A 20,563-nucleotide genomic window follows, 5' to 3' on the forward strand; every position below is an offset into this window, starting at 1 on the left:
TCCTTGCTCTTCACACGAAGATAAGCTAATAACTTTGGACACAATTTCACTCCTCTGCATTCACCAAATGTCCAATTACATATCCTCTCTGCCTGGACCTTCAAAATAATATAAAATTGAATGAAGGCAATGAAAGAAGTCGCAGGAGGATTTCCACAGAGCACCATCCAGTTTAGAAACAAAGCAATTCAATACGTGTCTCCAAGATTTCCAAAGGCAATGACTTAGTAATATTCTTCCTGTATCTCCCCTATGTTCTTTTTCTTTTAGCTTTGAGACCTTTAAAAAAAAGTCTCTTTATGAGAACAATGCTTCAGCCATCTTTCTTCAAGTAAGCTTGCTTAATTGGGACAAAGATGACCCTTTTGAATCATAAATCTGTGTGGAATAGTTCTGTGTTGTTTCAATGTTCCATTTTCACCATTTGAGTACATTTTAGATGCTGTGCCTCAACCATCAGACAATCAGCAGAACCACAAAGAGCTATCTAAAGAGGCAAGAAATAAATAAAATCTTAAAAAAAAATAAAGAGGCAAGAAAACATAATGGATGGTATATAGGAAAATTCTATAACCAGAATTATCTAAATGAGTAAGGAGGATGCTGAAAGCATTAATTTAAGGAAAATACCAGCACAAAGGCTTCCTAATATCCCTGCCCTTGTGGTTTTATTCCGTACATGTCCTTTTCCCCATGAATAGGGAGCAAAGCATATGTGACTTTATAGCATTCTATCGCATGTGCACTGGGACTTCCCCAACGTCAAGTATCACCTGGGAATTCAAAATCTACCATGTATATCGAGGAATCAAACCCAGGAAGTTTGTCAAATGCATGCTTGAGTTAAAACAGAAAGATTGATTAGGGTGGAAGTGCTTTTCTAATCAAAGCAGTAGGAAAAATTTGTCCCAGGGATTCAGCATCTCAGGTTTTCAGGGCTGACAACCACAGAAAGCAGATGGCCTCAGAGGCTGTGCTGGACACTGGTTCAGAAACAACGCAAGGTTAACAGTGACATATGCTGTCATCCGTGAGGTACCAGAGTTCCAAGAAATATGCTAATTACATGGCCTTCTCTGAAATAGTGTTTCTTCTGTACATTTTCTAAAAGTTAATGTAATCAGGCTTAAAATGGCTCAGAGAAGGGAGCCATTTTATTTCTCTTGGGAGATCCCCTGGGAACTTCCATAGAATGCAATCCCTTTGCTTTTTCTTTTTCAGTTTTCTCTTTCAACAAGTTGAAAGTAAAAGTAATTCGTTGGAATAATGGTTTAGTATTTTCAATACAATGATATTTCAGTATAACAGTCTAAACATCCTAGAAATGTAATTCTTTATCTTAAAACAATATAGATGAATGATTTATGTAGACCCAGGGCTGTAGACTTGAAAATATCCAGATTAATATTTATGGTGAGGTTTAGGGCTAGGAGTGGCTAGCAAGACTCTTTCCAAATAATTCCCCTTTCCCCCGTCATAGCTTGTCACTGATGTCTGAAGTGACCCTATTAGAGATTCACGAAAGAATTGTCTTTGCCATTGGAGAAGAAATCCCTTCATCAAATTATTACCATTAATGCCTTATTGTGAACTCATTTATTTGCCTCTTTCTAATGTCATGGGAAAGATGGCAAAAAGCAGGTATGTAGGGTTCTTCCCAGAGAGGATAGGTCAGGTGGATTGCCCTGCATAGTGAGAGAATAAGAAAACCCTGGAAGTGTGGGGGGTATGAGGTTAACAGAAGTATCTAAAAAATAGAAAGGATACTTAAAGTATTAATAATAAAATCTCAGGAAAGCATATTTTAATTTCCTTCTAAATTTTCAAATTTAGATTTCAAATTATCAGAAGATGCTAAGAGTAGGGCATTGGTTCCTGAACATTATGTAACTGGTCTTAACTGAGAAGTGCCATTTTCTAGTGAGAAAACGTAGAATAACAAGGCAGAGATAATTAATGGATTTATTGGCATGATGGTATGTTGAATTTAGTAAATCATTTGACCTCCAGACCACTCTCTGGGGGGCCACTTGGAAAGACTCCGACCTCTCTCCCTTTTTCCCAGCTGCATATCTCTTAAAAAGGTACAGGGTTATTACAGTTTTAGAGGCAGACCCATGGTTATCAAGAATTGCTTTACCACTTATGTGATGTTAACCTTGAGAATTTCCCTTAACCTTTCTAAACTTCAATTTTCTCCCCTAAAATGGGAAAAAAAAAATCCTCCATAAGCTGTCCAAACAAGTCATAGGGTAGTTTTTAAGTTTAAAATGACAACTAAGTGTAAATGGGTTTTGTGAACTGTGAGACGCTTTACATGATCTCTTGAGCATAATTATTTATATAAATAGTGTAATTATGTCCTTTTAAAGTCTTTCAGGTCATGAAAACTAGAGTAATTACAGGTAAAAAATATGTCTAATATGAACTACATTAGAAAGTGTGGGAATGTGTGTAAGAAGATTAGAAAAAAAATTTGTAACTCTGAGAAAGGAAAACAAGAAAGAAATGCTATGGGATTTTATTGGACTCCTGACAATGGCACAAACCTTACAATGTGATTTTAATAGATTTGGGGGGAAGGTGTGAGATTGTCAGAGTTGTGACAATATCCATCTGGTGTTTTCTTTGGAGATAAAAGAGATAAGGTAATTTTTAAAAAGCATATCTTAAATGCTGACTTAGCTTATGACCCTTTCCAAACATTTGTGATCACTCACTTTGATGGCCTTTCTGATGTGACTAAAGCTTATGAGTTATTTTTATTAAGAACTTGAAAGGTTGCCAGATAACTAATTGCAGTGGAAAATAGCCAAGGAGCAGGGCCCAGAGTTGTGCACAGTGTGGATTCTCTCTCTAGCCTGCTAGTTACCAGCTTCCCTGGTCATTCTAACAACTTCCTTTTAAGACTGAACACTCCTATTTCTGTATGTTCTTCTTTTATTTATTTTGTCTGTGTCATATATGTGTCTGTATACTGCTTGTGTCTTATCATCTACTCCTCAACACAGACTGTATTTTTTTATTATCTTTGAGACTACCTGAAGGGTCTAATGTACTTAGACAACACGTGGGTGACATTCTGATACATAGTCTTTCACTGTTTAGGGAAAGAAAAATGGGTTCTAGATTCAGCTGAGCTCCTTACTAGATGTATACATTTTATAATTATACAGAATTGGATCTTTATCTTCTCATGAGGACCCAAGAGAATAGAGGAAGCTTATTCCTTCACATTAATTCATCCACCAATTGTTACCAAGTACATATTGCATGCCAAGGCTCTGCATAGGGACTTACCTGACAAATGTGACTAGAATTCTCACTGAAGAGTAGAATAAGGACTTCAGAGAAGGAGAAACTCAGAGGAGAATTTCAACTGGATGAGGTCACAGGAAGGAAGACCCCAGCTGCTGAGCTTTAGGATTCAGATATATGTATAACTCACTTGTATACTTTATCATGACCCTTTGTTAAAGAAGACATCCCAGAGACTTTCCATTTTGTCCTCACACTTGGTTTTCTGATGGTGAAACTCATTACCAATGGTAGGACGCCTGAGATTATCATCTATCTTAGGTATCTCCTTACCCTTAAACTTGGATTTCCCTAAAATTCTTCATAATGGTAAGATATAGATTTTTGGGGCCAGCTAGGAAGGCAGCTCTAAGAGACAGGACTCCATAATCAAAGAATACACAAGGTGATTAATTAAGGGATTTGGTAGAGTTGATAAAAGAGAAGATTAATGAGAAGAGGGGAAGGCACTGAATGTATAGAAGTTATCAATACCTGTGTACAGCGAGACTTAGGTGAGTAAAGCAGAGGTTAGAGGTGAAGAAAGGGGGGAGTCATTAAACTAAATCCTAGGTACCAAGATATTTTATGGATAGTGTGGGAAGGTAAATAAACTTTTTTTTGGTCACCATTCTCCTCTTTTTAAACCTTCCTCAAATCTTCCAAGTCCCTCCATCAGCTACAGATGAAAATAATTATTGTTTAAGAGTTATATCTGAAGATAAAGCATTAAGGGACTGATGTTTTAAAAGCTTAAGGTGTCTTCATATAAGAAATTGCAGAAGCCACCTAGAAATCTCTAATCGTTGATTATTTAGATGGGGGGATGGAGCTATGTTCTTAACATGTCCTTTAAATGGTCCAAAGTGATGGCAGACATGATGGTTGAGGTGTTACACAGGTGCTTGAAATGGTTAGTTGGTCCAGATGCTAATACCATTCTGCTGGCTCTTCATCTGATGGTTGAAGCTTAGGGTAGGCACTGGTTAGTATACTAATCGAACTATTAATTCCAGATCCCTAGATAGATAGATAGGTAGATAGATAGGTAGTGAGAATTCCTCAGATCAAAGTGAAGAACATCTGGAATTTGTATAAGGCAAATGAGACATCTATAAAGAGAGAAGGTCAGGGCATGAGATGACTAATCTTACCTAATGAAGAAATTCACTCTTTGTAAATAAATATACGTGTGTGTGTGTGTGTGTGTGTATGCCAAAATATACCAGTTTATATAGAGACAAATTTATTAAGGTATCTTTTAAAATAGGAAATTGTTGGAGAGCACATAAATGTCTTTCATAAAAATCATGTACGCTTACATTTGTAATCCTTAATGGATGCTATTTCATTTATGTTTTTATGTATGTCTAATTTTTTTCCTTAGGATAAACTTGAAAGACAGTTACTGTGTCAAAGGGTATAGATGTATTAATTGATTGAATATATTTTTTATTCTGTGTACCAGAAAGGTTTTGAAACATTTAATTGTTTGAGTGATATTTTAATAATTTATACTCCTACCAGCAGAGCATGAAAATTCTTATTTCTTCATCTGTTGGACATTAGGTATCTTTTTTTTTCTACAACCTAGTAGATCAATATTAAATTTTCTTAGCTTTGTAATTTTTATTTCTTTGATTATTAACAGTTCTAAGCATTAAAAATGCTCACTGGCCATTTTTACTTCTTCTTTACTGGTTCTTCTTCATGTCCCAAGACCATTTTAAGGGATGCTTTTGTGTCTTTTTAATAATCTTTTAGGAACTATTTACGTTTTCACATCATATGTATTGGAAATATTTTAAGCAGTTTTTGCTTGCATTTCACTGATTATTTCCTTTGTTATAGGGGGTACTCTAACTTTTAGGTTATTTGCATTAATCAGTATTTAACTTTTGGTTTCTGCTTTCTGTGTCATGCCTGGAAAGATTTTCTTCACGTCATATAAAGTAAACACATATATTTTCCTACTCTTAGTATGCTTTATGCTCTTTATATATAATTATCTTAACCTGGTGGAATTTATAATGGTAAAAAGTAGGAATCTGAATTTTTCTTCCCAAATAACCAGTTTTCTCAATACCGTTCATTGGGATATTTTCTGGATTACATTCTAAGTTCTTCAGCATGCTTCTGTTTCAGAACTGTCTGTTTGCATGCTCAGTACCACACTGTAAACATATTATAGTTATAAACTATACTAATATAGGATAGATACTATCTACACTGCATCACTCATTTTTTGTGTGTGTTTTAGTACTTTTTATCCAATTATGGAAAGAAACTAAAATATCAGAAAATAACAACCAAAAGGTCTTAGTGTTAAATAACTAGCTCTTGTCAGAAGGAGAAGCTGAAGTATCAGAGATTTTTGTGGATGATTTCAAAAAAGGATAAAGAATATCTAGCAGAGGAATCCAATTCTGATTCAACTTCAGATTCTCTAGACTCTGTTGATCCAGTTAATCCTATAACAACTGCCACTTCAACAGATTTGGAAAGCAATTTGATAGCCTACATAAAGCTGTCTTGTAATACCCAGGACCAAAATAACTACTGGCTGGCAAGACATTCAATTAAAATAGGTAACATTCATACAAATGATATAATCGGACATAAGGTACTCCAACCTTATATTTTGTGACCAGTGGTAATGAGCTATTTCTGTCTGAAAAAAGGAATGTACCACCAGTAACCATATGGTACCTAATGTGTAAGGAGGCCCAGACCTGTACTTGGGGATTCACCATCATTGTCTTTGCTGTTTGTTCAGAATGAAATTTTTAGCACAGGTAGGAGAAATGGACTTTCAAAAAATACCTGGGACCAAGATTTTATTAGGATTTTAAGGAACTAAAGAGACCTATTCTACCCTAATCCCAAAGGTGGTCATATTTATTGTGTGTTATGGATTTGCATTCTCATAACCTCACCATTAAAAACAATTCCCAGTATAGATAACATAATTTTAAAACTGTAAAATGCTAACTTCCTGACTTTCCAATATAAAAACAAGATTAATTTCTCTGAAAACACTCAGATTAATAGATTTAATCTAATTTGACATAAGAGCTGAAGACCCCATTGGGAGAACTCTAACCAGTTCTAAGTTCAGGCTCTATTTGACTATTACCAGAGTGAAGAAGCTCATACTTTTATTAGGGAGTCCATTCTGCTTGTTTTTATTAGGTCAAAGTATCTCTGACTATAACTTCAGTGGTTCTATCTCCTGGAGTCTTCATAGCACACATCTACACTCTCTTTGACAAGAGAGCTCTTTAAATGTTTGAAAAGAGCAAGCGCCTGAAGGATTTCCGAGCTGCAACTGCTCCACCCACGGTGCTATTCTCAGAACTTTTCCTGTTTCCTTTCTGGTTTATCAGAATCTGGAGCTCTGAACCAAATGCAAATTCTGAATCAGATTCAATCCACATAGAGTATAGTGAGAGGAATCACTTTAAAAATCGTTTATAAAAAATAAAAAATTATATTAAAAAAAAATCGAATATATTTCTCTTTGTATTCCCAGTGCATAGCACAGAGTTCACTAAGTATGTAATAGGTGCTTATTAAATGTTTGAAGGCAAAAGTGAATTAATGAGGCATTTTAGATATTTTTATGATCATTTTAACAAAAAAAAAGTAGGTCATGTTTTCGTAAAAGAAATTGTTTTTGTCCATATGCCCGTATTCCTTGAAATGTGTGGGAAAAATCATTCTAGAACAAGTTAAATGAATTTAACCTGCTTAAATCTTATCTAGGTAGCTTCAAGTGTTATATAGACTTTATTTTTATTTTGTTTATAGTTCGAGGACCCAGAGCAGAGGTTTGGTTTGTGGCAGCTCCATGTATCTCAAGAAGGAACATTTCCTGTGGAAAGTTCCGGCAACATCCCAGTGCACAGACATTGGTCTTGTTTAGTGTGCTGGTGCTGGAGGATGTGCGCTACTTTGTTTAATGACAGGGCAGTTTGTTTCTCAGCTGTGGGCTGCTTGTGTTAGTGTTCCTGCCATTGCCAGAGGCGGTTCTGTTGAACCTGGCATCTGTTCGTGCACTTTCTCCAAAACTGAAGGCTAATTTAGGCTTTGAAGTGTGTGAAGACCTGCTAGCTCTTTCCATTTCTGATTTTTTTTTTTTTTTTTGGCCCCAAATTGTCACTGTAATGAGGCCATTTTAAAAATTTTCCCCCCACAATGATTTATTTTTCTTAGTGAAGTTTTTCCTTCTGGAATTTGACCTTGTATATCTGTTTTCAGTTTTATTGGGAGTACTTTCTATTAATACTCCATGACTTGTCCAACTCTCGTCTGCCCTTTTCCCATCTCAACTTCTTGCTCTCATTTCTGTATAAGGTTTTCTTTGTCCATTACTGAGAATCGGGTCTCTACCTTACAGTAACTCATAACTACTCAAGTGGCATATTGTTGACTGTTCTAGGATGAAAGGAGACCCTTCCCCAGGAAGTGAAGATGAATTAGCTGCAATGAAAAGTGACAGTGACAGTCTCAAAATTTCTATATGGAGAAGTTTAAGGGTGATAATCTGGTTGAAAGAATTGAAAGAAGAATATGTCTGGGGGGTTGTGTTGAAGCTGTGCTTTCATTAAAGCAAACTTTCTACTTAGAACTGATTGTATCTTCTTTGTTTTTGTTTTTGTTTTTATTCTTTTGAGAGAGAGAGAGGATGGAGAGCATTGGAGGGGAGGGGCAGAGGAAGAGGGAGAAACAGAACCTTAAGTAGACCCCCAGGTGAGCAGGGAGCCCAACATGGGGCTCTATCTCATGACTCTGAGATCATGACCTGAGCCCAAATCAAGAGTTGGACGCTTAACCGACTGAACCACACAGGAGCCCCAGAACTGACTGTATCTTTATTGAGAGAATGACATGATATGAGTTACTGTAACAATTAAGGCCACCTTAGCTAGACTTCTGCTCTACTCATGCCTTCATTCCAGATACTAAATGATCTGAGAGAGCCTTCTTGAAAGCTGCTGCTTCTTCTCCATTTATTCCTTCTCCAGGATCTGCTTTTCTCCAGTTTTATGACAAGGGTGGGAGAGACAAAGACAGCTCAACAAAGGAAATGAGAATCCAGGAGTCGACTTTCTGCCCTGGCTCTGGATTTTCAAGATCCAAGCTTGCGTTCCCCCATCCCTTTTGCCCACCTTCTTAGCCTGGTGCCCCTTAAATGGATCCTCTGGGTATGTGATGTGGTAGGAAGGAAGTCACGTTGGCTCAAGTGGGTGCCTGTTTTGGGATTCTGATTGTGGCACCTATGCTTGTGAGGACCCTGAACCTGTTATTTGGCATCCTTGAGCTTTGGGAACCTTCATTTGAGAAATGGGTATTAAAACAACAAGAACGGGCGCCTGGGTGGCTCAGTGGGTTAAGCCGCTGCCTTCGGCTCGGGTCATGATCTCGGGGTCCTGGGATCGAGTCCCGCATCAGGCTCTCTGCTCGGCAGGGAGTCTGCTTCCTCCTCTCTCTCTCTCTGCCTGCCTCTCTGCCTACTTGTGATCTCTCTCTGTCAAATAAATAAATAAAAATCTTTAAAACAACAAGAACAAGGACAACAACAACAACAACAACAACAAACCACCTTTTAATTTTATTGGTGAGTAGGGAGATTGAACCAGATACTTTGGGTTGTTTGTATTAGAAAGTGTTGAACAAACTCTCTCTTCTTTCCCTGTGGAAACAATGAAAACGTTGTAGCAATCTGAGAAATATAAAAAGCCTTCTTCCCCTTCTGATTGCATTTAATTCAGTTTCATTCAACACACTCTTTAACTGGGTTGCTGTACCTAGTGGAAAGGTGGTGTATGAAGAGGCATCCACACACACTGATGGTGCTTCCTTAGCATTAACTTGGCATGAAGGATTATACTTGTTCAAAATTCAGTAAAAACATTGCATAATAATACAAATAATAATTTGCAAGTAAGCTTCTGCTTAGGAAGTAAATTCTGGATGCAGTTTTGTGTGATATGTGTCTGCATATGTACATTATATCCATTCAGGGGCATCATTTCTTCTACCCAAATAGTGTGTGTTTCTATATTACTCTCTGTATAAAGATCTGATGACCTACTAATTCACAGGCATGCATGTAGGTAGTGATATGAGTATAATGATATATAGGCTGTATTCAGGTATATGCTACTCTAAAGGACCAGGCCTTTAGCAAAATGAACTTTCCTCTAGTCTGAATGGTTTTGAATTCCATCTCTAACACTAATGTGCTATCTGACCTGATAAATCATCTTTCTAAAGTTAACTTTCTTGACCGTAAAGTAAGAGATTTTGGTTTTTCAAATATTCACTTTGTGGGTTTGAGAGAGTTTTCAAATAACGAGGTGAAAAATATTTCTAAATAAGAGTGCTATACATGTGCTACTTTTATTAATTAAGGTTAGGGATGCTCCTTGGGTGATGATTCGGCATTGCCTTCCCAAAGGCAAAGGCCATGATGACACTATTAGGGAATCAAAAGTTGATACTTGGGGCACCTAGATGGCTCAGTGGGTTAAAGCCTCTGCCTTCAGCTCAGGTCATGGTCTCTGGGTCCTGGGATTGAGCCCCGCATTGGGTTCTCTCTGCTCAGCAGGGAGCCTGATTCCCTTCCTCTCTCTCTGCCTGCCTCTCTACTTGTGATCTCTCTCTGTCAAATAAATAAATTAAATCTTAAAAAAAAAAAAAAAAGTTGATGCCTTGTACGGACTTGTCCTGGAAGCCAGAGGGAATGGCATCTCCCTACTGAGGATTTCCACTTCCATTTACTTCCACACTTACATAGTGAATGCAGTAGTACTAGCAGAGAGACTATCAGAAATGGGAAGGTTTCTTTACAAGCCCACAAGGTCACTCATTAGGATCTTATCACATGGAGTGAAATAAAGAAAAAAAGTGTTAATTTTAACACATCTTAATTGAACCTTGCTATACTTCTTTTGTGTGTGAATCATGTGAAATCTTGCATTGACCCTTAAAAGGAGACAGTCACATACAAGTATATAAAAAGTCATGCTTCTAGTAGAGGGAAAAATGTCATTCTGATGTTTTCTTTTTCCTTATCTAAATATGATTATTCTATAAAAGAAGTACTCCAACCTTGTCAGAATGAGCCTCTGTGAGTTTTAATGTAAAAGAGTAGATCAGTCAACTTGAACTCAAAATGACATTGATAAATATTAACCATAGATGGCATTTATTAGACTATGTATGGGGAAAGAGTAGCTTTACATATTCATTAAGTGATTTTTAAGATAAACTTCCATTTGGATGAATTTACTTCTCTCAAATATAGGTATGTTAGGTTGAGAAAGATTTGCATTTATTAGATATAAGGAAGATTTGCATTATTTTTACTATGGTACAGTTGAGTGTTCTACTTTTGTTCAAAATGTGCAAAGGGAGAGTTCCCATCATGATCCTGTGCAGGTGGCTGTGGAACTTGGATGTAATCAGGGATGCAAGATAGGTTTACTCGTCGATAAGGTCCAGGTCAGGGAAGCACCGAATGAACAGATGGTCATGAGGAACCTTCTCGCGTGAGGCGACGGAAAAAAACTGAAGTCGCATTCAAGAGGGGATGTCACATCCAGAGAGATCCATCTATGAGTTCAGAGGCAAAATACTAAACATGTTGCTGAGAGCACCTTTAAGAATTCTGCCAAATGGTCCCTAGTCAGTTGTTTTCATAGAATTATGTGCACATCGTTGATGTTTACTCTGGGGCATCTTATATTTCAGCTAAATAGGGATGAGGTCTAGAAGGGGAGCTATAATGCTGCCAGGTGAAGTTCTCTGTGGAAAATATACAAAATGAGAAAGAATGGCACAAAATAAAGGGAGGAATGTTAGATAATTTTTTCCCGTGAGCCAGCAGCAGTTACCCCTTCCTTCTTTCTAGAGGACCACATTGTAATAATGAATCTCCTAACTAAAGCTGCTCTGGGGCTGTAGACTGTAAACACTATGGAAAAATAAGTCCTCACTCCCCATAATGGGCAGATTTAAGATTTGTATAACCTCACATTGTCATACTCATTCTCATAGAGTAAATGGGTAGATCTACATATTAGGATTTTATAAAACATGAATATTCTCTGAGAGAAAGTCATAGTCTCTTAAATGAGACAGCTTTGGGATAGGTGCTATTTGTGGCACACTAACTATGAACCCAGCTTTCCAAAAGTGGCAATATTTAGAATATGTGAAATGGTGGTAGGTAAAAAGGAGCTTTTTTAATCAATGGAATTTTTTAGGATCAAATTAGCTAGCAGGTACAAAAAATCTCCATACACAGTAAATACATAAATATTATTATTTATGTGATTTTGAATTGCCATGCTACCACACCCCACTAAATTAGAATTTGGAAGTGTTAATGCATCTTCCTTAAGCATCTAATTAATTTCCATAATGTAGGTTACTTGTAACACACTCTAAAAACAGCTAGGTAGAGGATCTGTCTCATCCAATTTTCTCAAAGCCTTAAATACTCTATGGAAAAATATAAAATAATGTTCTAGGTTCCTCTGAACTTGCCTCTCAATCTTCTTATAGTTTACATATTCAGATACTTGGATTAAGTCACATATGGGACTGACCCAAGATGTAGTTAAATCTAATTTCTCTCTATTCCACACAAACTGGTAGATGTTGCAGCACCCAGCCAAGTGTGTATGAGTTTCAAGTGGTGTTCCTTTTCTTAAGTACTCGTGGCTCACTAACATGCTTCTTTGTGTATGGTGGGATTAGAAACACACTGATGTCTTTATCTAAACGAGATCAGCATGCCTGGTAGAATGCTCTACAATGTTATGGACTGCAACCATGAATTTCCAGGATATGATCTTCTTGTAGAGAATGTGGAACCAGTGGACATGAAGAAATCATACAGAATAATAATTTAGTCAACTCTGGTTGAATACTATGTATAAGGCACTGTCGTTTCCATAGCAGATATTCTTACCACCCACAAGAATCTCAAGAAGTAGGTATTATTATTATTTCTATTTTATAAGTGAGAAATAAGAGGCTAGTCTTTTTAAGTGCTTTTCCAGTGGCCAAGTTGTGAGGTGGGTATAGAACATCAATCATCTGTCTGCAGACTCATGTCCTTAACCATCACCTGCTTCAACTTTTTGCCCCTGGCCTTTAGACATTTAATGTTTGATCCATTTGTCTAATAGCATATCTTTTTCATATGCCTGTGTCACCTAATCTCTTACACCAAAAAAAAAAAAAAATTTAGACATTAAGAAACCAGTTATCTACCATTTCCTGGTGTGAATAGCCCACTAGAACATTAACCAAAATCAAAGTAAAACAAAGCTAAACAAAAAAATTCAGGCTGGAAATTGTAGTCTTGTATAAAGCATATACATTCTGTGTTTTAATGTTTATCCTGACGGTTCCTCATCCAAAAGAATCTTCATGAAGAGAGGTAAAGATAAATAATTTTAAAACAAATGGAGCAGTAAGACATAACGATTCTAGGCAGAAAGCATATTTTTTAGGAAAAGCTTCCTGTTTAATACATAAAATTCAGTTTGGATCCTGATGTATTATATGTAACATAATTTGCATTTAAGATGCTTGAAAGTAATTAACTACAATAACCGTTGAATATGAAGCAGTATAACATAATATTTAAAATCACAAACTTGAGTCAGGCAACTTGGATTCAAATCCTGGATTTGCCACTGTTTGTGTGGCCTTGGATAATTCACTTAACCTGTCTAAGCCTTTGTTTCTTCCTCTGTATAATGAAAATAATTATGTACTTCAAGATTTTGGAGGAGCAAGTTAAACATTTGTAAAGTTCTAAACTCCGTTCCTGTATTGTAATAAGCAGGCAATAAGTAATCATAATTATATACGTCTGTGATGCTTGGGGTATATTTAGGATAATGATCAGACATGAGTATCATAGTCATATATATATGTATATATATATGTTATTGACATGAATTTAGGTATATTTCTTCATGGATTATGCATAAGATAAAAAGAACAGAGGATGAACCATTTAGGGTAGAAGAATAAGGAAGAAATAGTCCATGAAAAAGATCAAGGGATGGCTGGAGAAATAGAAAACCAGAAGCATAGGGAAGAGGGAATGTATTAGGGTATTGAAAGAACTAAATACACGTGAGGGCATTTATTATAGGAATTGGCTCATGTGATTCTAGAGGCCAGCAATTCCCATTGTCTGCCCTCTGCAGGCTGCCGAAGTTCGAAAGCTGACAGTGTCATTTAGTTTGAGCTCAAAGACCTGAGAACCAGAGGAGCCAATATTGTAAGTCTGATTCCCAAGGCCTGATAATCTGTGAGCTGATGGCATGAATACTGGTTTGAGTTGGAAGGCTTAATAATTAAGGATGGTGACATCTGGGATGTTTGGGTGGCTCAGTTGGTTAAGCAGCTGCTTTTGGCTCAGGTCATGATCCAAGGGTCCTGGAATTGAGTCCCACATTGGGCTCCTTGCTTGGCAGGGAGCCTGCTTCTCCTTCTGCCTCTGCCTGCCACTCTTCCTGCTTGTGCTCTCTCTCTCTGACCAAAAAAAAAAAAAAAAAAAAAAAAAAAAAGGTGATGTATAAGAACAGGATGAGAGAGATGTCCCAGCTCAAGCGAAAAGAACATATTAGCTCTTCCACCACCTTTTTGTTCTAATCAGGTCCTCAGTGGATTGAATGATGTCTGCCTATGTGAACAAAGATGATCTTTACTCAGTCTACTTATTCAAAAGCTAATCTCTTCTGGAAACACCCTCATAGACCCAGAAATAATGTTTTACCAGCTATTCCTTAGCCCAATGAAGTTGACAAATAAAATTAGCCTTCACAGTCCACTTCTTGTCAACTGGCACCTGTATTTGTCAAATTAAACAATACTTAATATCTAAATAATGATAATTAACAAGGTCATAATTCTAACATGAGAAAACTCTTCTGCATACAGCTGAAAATGCACTAATCCTTTCCTTACATAGGAGGTAAAATCCTTTCAGGTGTTTATTCTTCTCCTGATATCCCATAACTTAAATACTTAAATGTAAAATTAACAATACTTAAATACTGATAAAATGCCAATACATCTCATGTTACATCATAAAGAAACAAAGACAGATTTAATATATGTATATATACACACAGATATATTCAGAACAAAATAAAAAATACGCATGGCAATCACAGTTCTTAATTCTGTATCTGGTCATGTGGTCTTAGCTGGTATTTATAACTACCTTCTTCTACTACCCATTCTGTGTTCTCTTTGCCTTTGGCAAGCACCTTAACTGGTCATTTCTTTACCTAACAGGGTGATTCAAATTTTCATTCTTAAAGGGTCTGGACTGTTAGTAGTCCTGCCAGGATTTGGTTGTTTTAGTTTCCATTGACCTTAGTCACAGGGATGGTAATACTAGGAGAAGGCTAATATTCCAGACATACTCCTCTCTATTTCCATTGTGGAGTAGCAGTCCAATTTCTCCTTGGTAGTCAGGACCAGTTTCCCAAGCCAACACCACAGTTGCTGTTGCCTATTGATTCAGATGCTTTAGAAGCCCTAAGTGGCTGGGTGGCAATCTTAACTTCCAATTCAGTAGAATCATTGTGTCTCTTGGTAGAACTATTACTTTCTATGGAACCAAGTCCTCTAGACAAGCAGAACATTAGGTGACAAAAACAGAAAATAAAAATTTTGCTAGTAGGTAATCATAGGTAACAGTGAATGGTGCCACTTCCATTTCCACCTTGATTCCTGGACCCCTGAATCCTGGCTATTGGAGAGTCCACACCATATATTAGATGCTGATTCCAAAGCATTAAGAACTCTCCAGAGAACCTTTCTCCAGCCTTGCAAGGAACTGTCATCTAGCTAGTGCTATAATTGAGTCTAATAAAGGTCATTTTGTCATTCTATCAAGCTGATTGCTTCAGAATGGTAGAGACCATAGTAAGACCCGTGAATCCCATGAGCATCATTCCATTCGCCACATTTCTTTTACTGTGAGGTAAGGTGTTTTTTTTTTGTTTGTTTTTGTTTTTTGTTGTTGTTGTTTTGTTTTTTTTAAATCAGAAGCAGTGCTATATGGAACACTTAGAGGAAAATGAGATTCATGGCCCCAAAGGAAGTCCAATAGTCTAGTAAGATGAGGATAAGATATGTCTATTGACTGACGATTATATATGTTATGAGTGATTTACAAATTTTAGTTTATAGTAGATAGAAGTGACATTTGAAGTATGAATAACAAGTGTGTCAAAGGGGAAAAAGGTTGGAAGCTGAAGAATCAAAGGAAGGGTTTTCTGTTGTTGCTATTAGTTGTTTTTGTTCTTTAGGTAGGAAAAAGCATGCGCTGAATGCCAAAGGGCCAGTACTAGTAAGAAAACGGTTTAAAATATGAAGGAGACAGTGAGTTATAATCCCTTGAAGGAAATGAAGGGCTAGGATAGAGAGCCCAGGTTCATTAATGCATTCCTTTATTAATATTCTACCAATATAGCATTGGTCAGGAAGCCAAACAAGTACTAGAGACACAGGGCAAGCCAGACGTATGTGACTCTTCTTCATGAAGATTTCACTTGAGAGTTTGGATTTTATTTCATGTCTAATGAGAAGTCACTGAAGGAATTTAAGCAGATAAATTGCGTGATTTGTTACACAGCATTTTAGGATCAATGACTCAACATAAGGAATAGACAACATGTTAAAATCATCCACACGGAAGTAATCAGAAACACAAAAATTGTTTTGGCTGGCTCTAGTAAGGAGAAAACCCGAGTTCTTTACATTAGTTCTTCCATCTGCCTGGGACCTCCTTTCTTCCAGTATTTGCAAAGCTGGGTTCCTTGTTGTGATTTGTATAGCAGCTTAAACTTCCATCTGTTAGAGAAGCATTTCTTAATTCCTCAATCTAAAATAGCTACCAGTTTGCTACTTAATAGCCCATCTTAGCTCTTTGTATACATTTATCTAGCTTTATATTTTTATATAGATATTTATTTTATTGATTCTCTTTCTCTATTGGGATCTAAATTCCATGAGGGAAGGGCTATTGTGTGAATTTTATAACTGTGTCCCTTCATCTGGAATAGGGCCTTGCATATCAAGCAGTTGACTAATGAAGGGATATTATGAATAAATATATAAAAGCATAATAAAAGTAGCAGCTGAAACAGAGATGTACACCAAACACTGTTTAATACAGAAAAAGAAAATCTGGAGATCATCATTTGAGTATCAAAAGACAAAGATCCCAGGATCTATCTTAAACTAGTGTTGTAAACAATTAATAACTCACCACACTTCTAGTAAATGATAGAGCTGGGATTTGAACTCAAGTTGGAGTGGGTCCAGAGTTGACACTCTTTATACCCTTCCCTATTGCCTTTCTTTTCTCCCATGGATGAAAACAGGGTGGTTTTTATTACCTTCTTATAGACAAAAGGTACATATTTCTCTGGTTATTAACATAGAAGACAATTTAATGTGGTCAGCTCTGAATTGAGACAGTCCTGTGTTTGAAGCCTGTCTCAGCTGCCTACCAGCTTTGTGGCCTAACCAACTCATTTAATCTTTCTGTGCCTTTCATTTCTTCACAGTCATTGTAAGGATTAACTGAGATGATACTTATCAAGTAGCTAATGCAGGCCCTGGCCCATAGTAAACAATTTATAAATGTTGGATATTTTTAATTATAATAGTCTCATTAACATGGGTACTATTGTTATGACTCACGAAGGAAAAGCTGCAACTCTAACAAAAGAAACGAGGCTAACTTATCTAAATTCTTCCGTCATTGTTGCAGAAAGCTTGGGACTTGGAGGCAACAGCATCTGAAAATTGCTTTGTTGAGTCTTAAAGAGCTAGGTTTGCATTGTATCACAGCACTTGTCACTTGTGCCAAGGATGCCAGTGATTAAGTATGAGTGAGGTTCTTAAACTAGGTATGACAAGAATTAGGTGGAGGGAAGGAATTCCATGAACCAGAGTAGGCTCTTTCTAGGCTAGGCACGGCAGAAGCAGAGTAATAGAAAAGTAAACACGTAAGTTGGGTTCACAGAATGGTGAGTAGGGAGTTTGGCTAGAGTGGAGGAACTGTGCTAGGGAGCTGATGTTATTGAAATCAAGATCTGACAAGACCTAGGTCAGATCTAGGTAGGTATGAGGACATTATCTTGTCAGAAACTAAATATGTCTATAATTATGTTCCCTCCTTTGAATAGTTTTCTTTCAAAGAGAGTACTCATTCTACAATCAGGAATTATATGTGATTTTTCTTAGCTCTACTTAAATATATTTTGGAAAAATGCCATTTAAAACATATTAGCCTCCTCTTCAACAAAGTGTTTTGTCAACACCCAAAATTGATCCCGTTTGTTCCTCTCCCATGCTTGTTTTAATGAAATCTTATTTTTTAAGTCCTATTATAGACCTTCCCTAGCACCACCTTTAATTTGTTGCATTTTTACTCAAGAATCTTGTCTTTTATATCCTTGTGTCAGGAATCATACGTAACTATGTTCAGTCCACTATTGTTGGTAATCACAAAAAAGTACATAACTTTAATGTCCACTAGTAAGGACATCAAGCCAAATGTGGTTTGGTTACATAAAAGAAAACTATTCAATAGTAAAATAAGACTAAATGAATCTAAAGGATTAAAAAAAAAAAAAAACAGTGTAAAGGTTTAGAAAGCAAGGTACCAAGTTATGTCTGAGTATGATAGCATTTGTATAAATTTGAAAATTCACACAAAACAATAATCAAGCCATTTATGGAAACAAAAGAATTAAAACATGGATTAGAAAAATATCAAATTCATGGTAATAGTTGTGTCTGGAGGAGGTATGGGAACTTGGATTGGGGAAGAGCTCAAGGAGGGTTCAATATTAACCAAAACACTTTGTTTCTTTTATAAAATAAACTATGCAAAAAGTGACAAAATATAAGATTTATTCATCCAGGGAAGGTTTATGTATAGGTTGTTATATTTTTCCCTCTGTTCTTTTCTCTGTTTTTCCCATCCTATCAAGAACAAAATTAAAGATGAAATTGATCCTTAAGAAATAGGTTAGAATGCAGGATCTCATACTGTTCACCTTCGAAGACCCCTTATGTTATTCTCCACCCCTCATCAACAACAGACTTTAGATTTTGAAAAATTTTGTTTGACAAGTTATATTTATTTAGCCTAATTCCTACCCTCATTTTCTTTTAAAAAATGTATTTACCAATAAAAGCTTATCCTCAGTCTGAGAAAAACATTTGTGGAGGTATATGATGTGGTGACAGTCATTTTGCCCAGATCTGTACTTGGAGGAATGTTGTGAGGTTACTGATGAAGGGGCTGGTAGGGGAGCCTAGGTGACTGTCCAGGCAGCTCTGCTGCTCCTTGCTGTTTATCAGTTGATGAGTCTTGTAAAGGAATTACACACTTTGTCTTATCACAAAATCATCTATATTCAGGGTTAATGTTATAATCCTAACTATGCTATGCAGTGAAGTTTAGAGTTTATTGGGGGATGTGTGGGAATTTATGCTAACAGCTATAAAGAAGTATTCATGAATTAATTAAGGATATGTAAGGCTATATCTTGAGTTATAATATGCAGCATATCAGGAGATATTATGTCATATAACATATCCATGGATTGGAAGAATTACCTTGGGAATGCCATAGGTATAATATCCCTCCAGCCAAAGCAAGGAAACTTGACTATTTAGTTAGCCTATATATCATTTGAGACAAATATCTGATTACTATTTTAATTTTTGAAATATTTAAAACAATTAGAAGATTTTCATTAATATATTTGCGAGCCCCTAAGAAATGAGGGATTTCACATTGGGGACAACTTCTCTCATGGGAATCCATTTATGATTTTTTTTAAAGGTTTTATTTATTTATTTGACACAGAGAGAGATCACAAGTAGGCAGAGAGGCAGGCAGAGCGAAAGGGGGAAGCAGGCCTCCCGCTGAGCAGAGAGCCCCATGTGGGGCTGGATCCCAGGACCCTGAGAGCATGACCTGAGCCGAAGGCAGAGGCTTAACCCACTGAGCCACCCAGGCGTCCGATGGGAATCTAATTAGTTAATTTTTTAAATCAATGAAACAATTTCCTTTTAACTCTAGAAAAGTTTAATCCCTTCACAACTATGACTACTTCTTCATTTAGTGCAAATTTAAGAGTTCTATGGAAAAGCACTAAATCACAGAAAGACAAATTTTGATATGAGAAAATGGAATATAGGTCACATGAAGATGCATTATTTTTGTGAAAGAAAGACTGAGTTTGGGGTTGCAAATCCATTAGTATGATAAGGTCTGAATTTGTATTGAAATCTGTATTGAGATTACCATAGGAAAACTAAAAACGTAGACAAAAAGGTAGATTGCTGAGCCCATAGTTTCCCATGGAAATTCTAAACTGACTAAGAGAAACCATTACTATTTGCAACACACCCTAACTTATCCATTATTCCTATCTCTGGTTAAATACTTGGCAATGCATAGCATGCCTACAAGTAATGCTGGCTGAGAGGAGAGAATATTCATGATAGTGATGAGATACTGTGGCAGATTTCAAAGGAAATTTTAAGTCATCAGACCCAAGCCAAATATCCCCCCCAACTGGAAAAAGTTCATTTAATGCATTAATGGGGGAAGGAGACCCATAAGCCTCCCAACTCTATCAGGGCCTCCTCCAGCAGTTATTACTTCAGTTAGATTTCGTTGTGGGGCTCCGGAAGGCTGGAGTGAAAATCTGCTTGCTAATGACAACTCATTTAGTTGAATGACAGTTGTCTGATGCTCACAGGGAATGAAGCAAGCATTGCCTGGTGCATGCTATACCCTCTTTTAAAGCTTTGTTGCAAGAGGATCTTTACTACTGTGAGCGCTAGAGTTCAATGTGAGCTATTAATGAAGGGAAATCTCTCAGTATGAAAAAATAGTCTAAAAAATATGAGCAAGAAGAAGAAAAGTCTGAGAAATAACACAATGCATCACTCTGGTCTACTAGGTGAATTGATTGCTACAAGATTCAAATATGGGAGGCACCCCTGCAATAGCGGTTTGGGGCCACAGATACAGCAACACAAATCCTTATTTACCTTCATTTACGAACCCATAGGACTACTTATCATAGGAAATGTGGCTCTTTTAGGCTTTCAGTCTGTATGCCTGCATGCTCTTCTATATAATCGCACTTGTACAATTTACAATTTAGGTAACAGTAAGTCTGGA

Source organism: Mustela lutreola, chromosome 2, assembly GCF_030435805.1.
Source record: "Mustela lutreola isolate mMusLut2 chromosome 2, mMusLut2.pri, whole genome shotgun sequence".
Lineage (NCBI taxonomy): Eukaryota > Metazoa > Chordata > Mammalia > Carnivora > Mustelidae > Mustela > Mustela lutreola.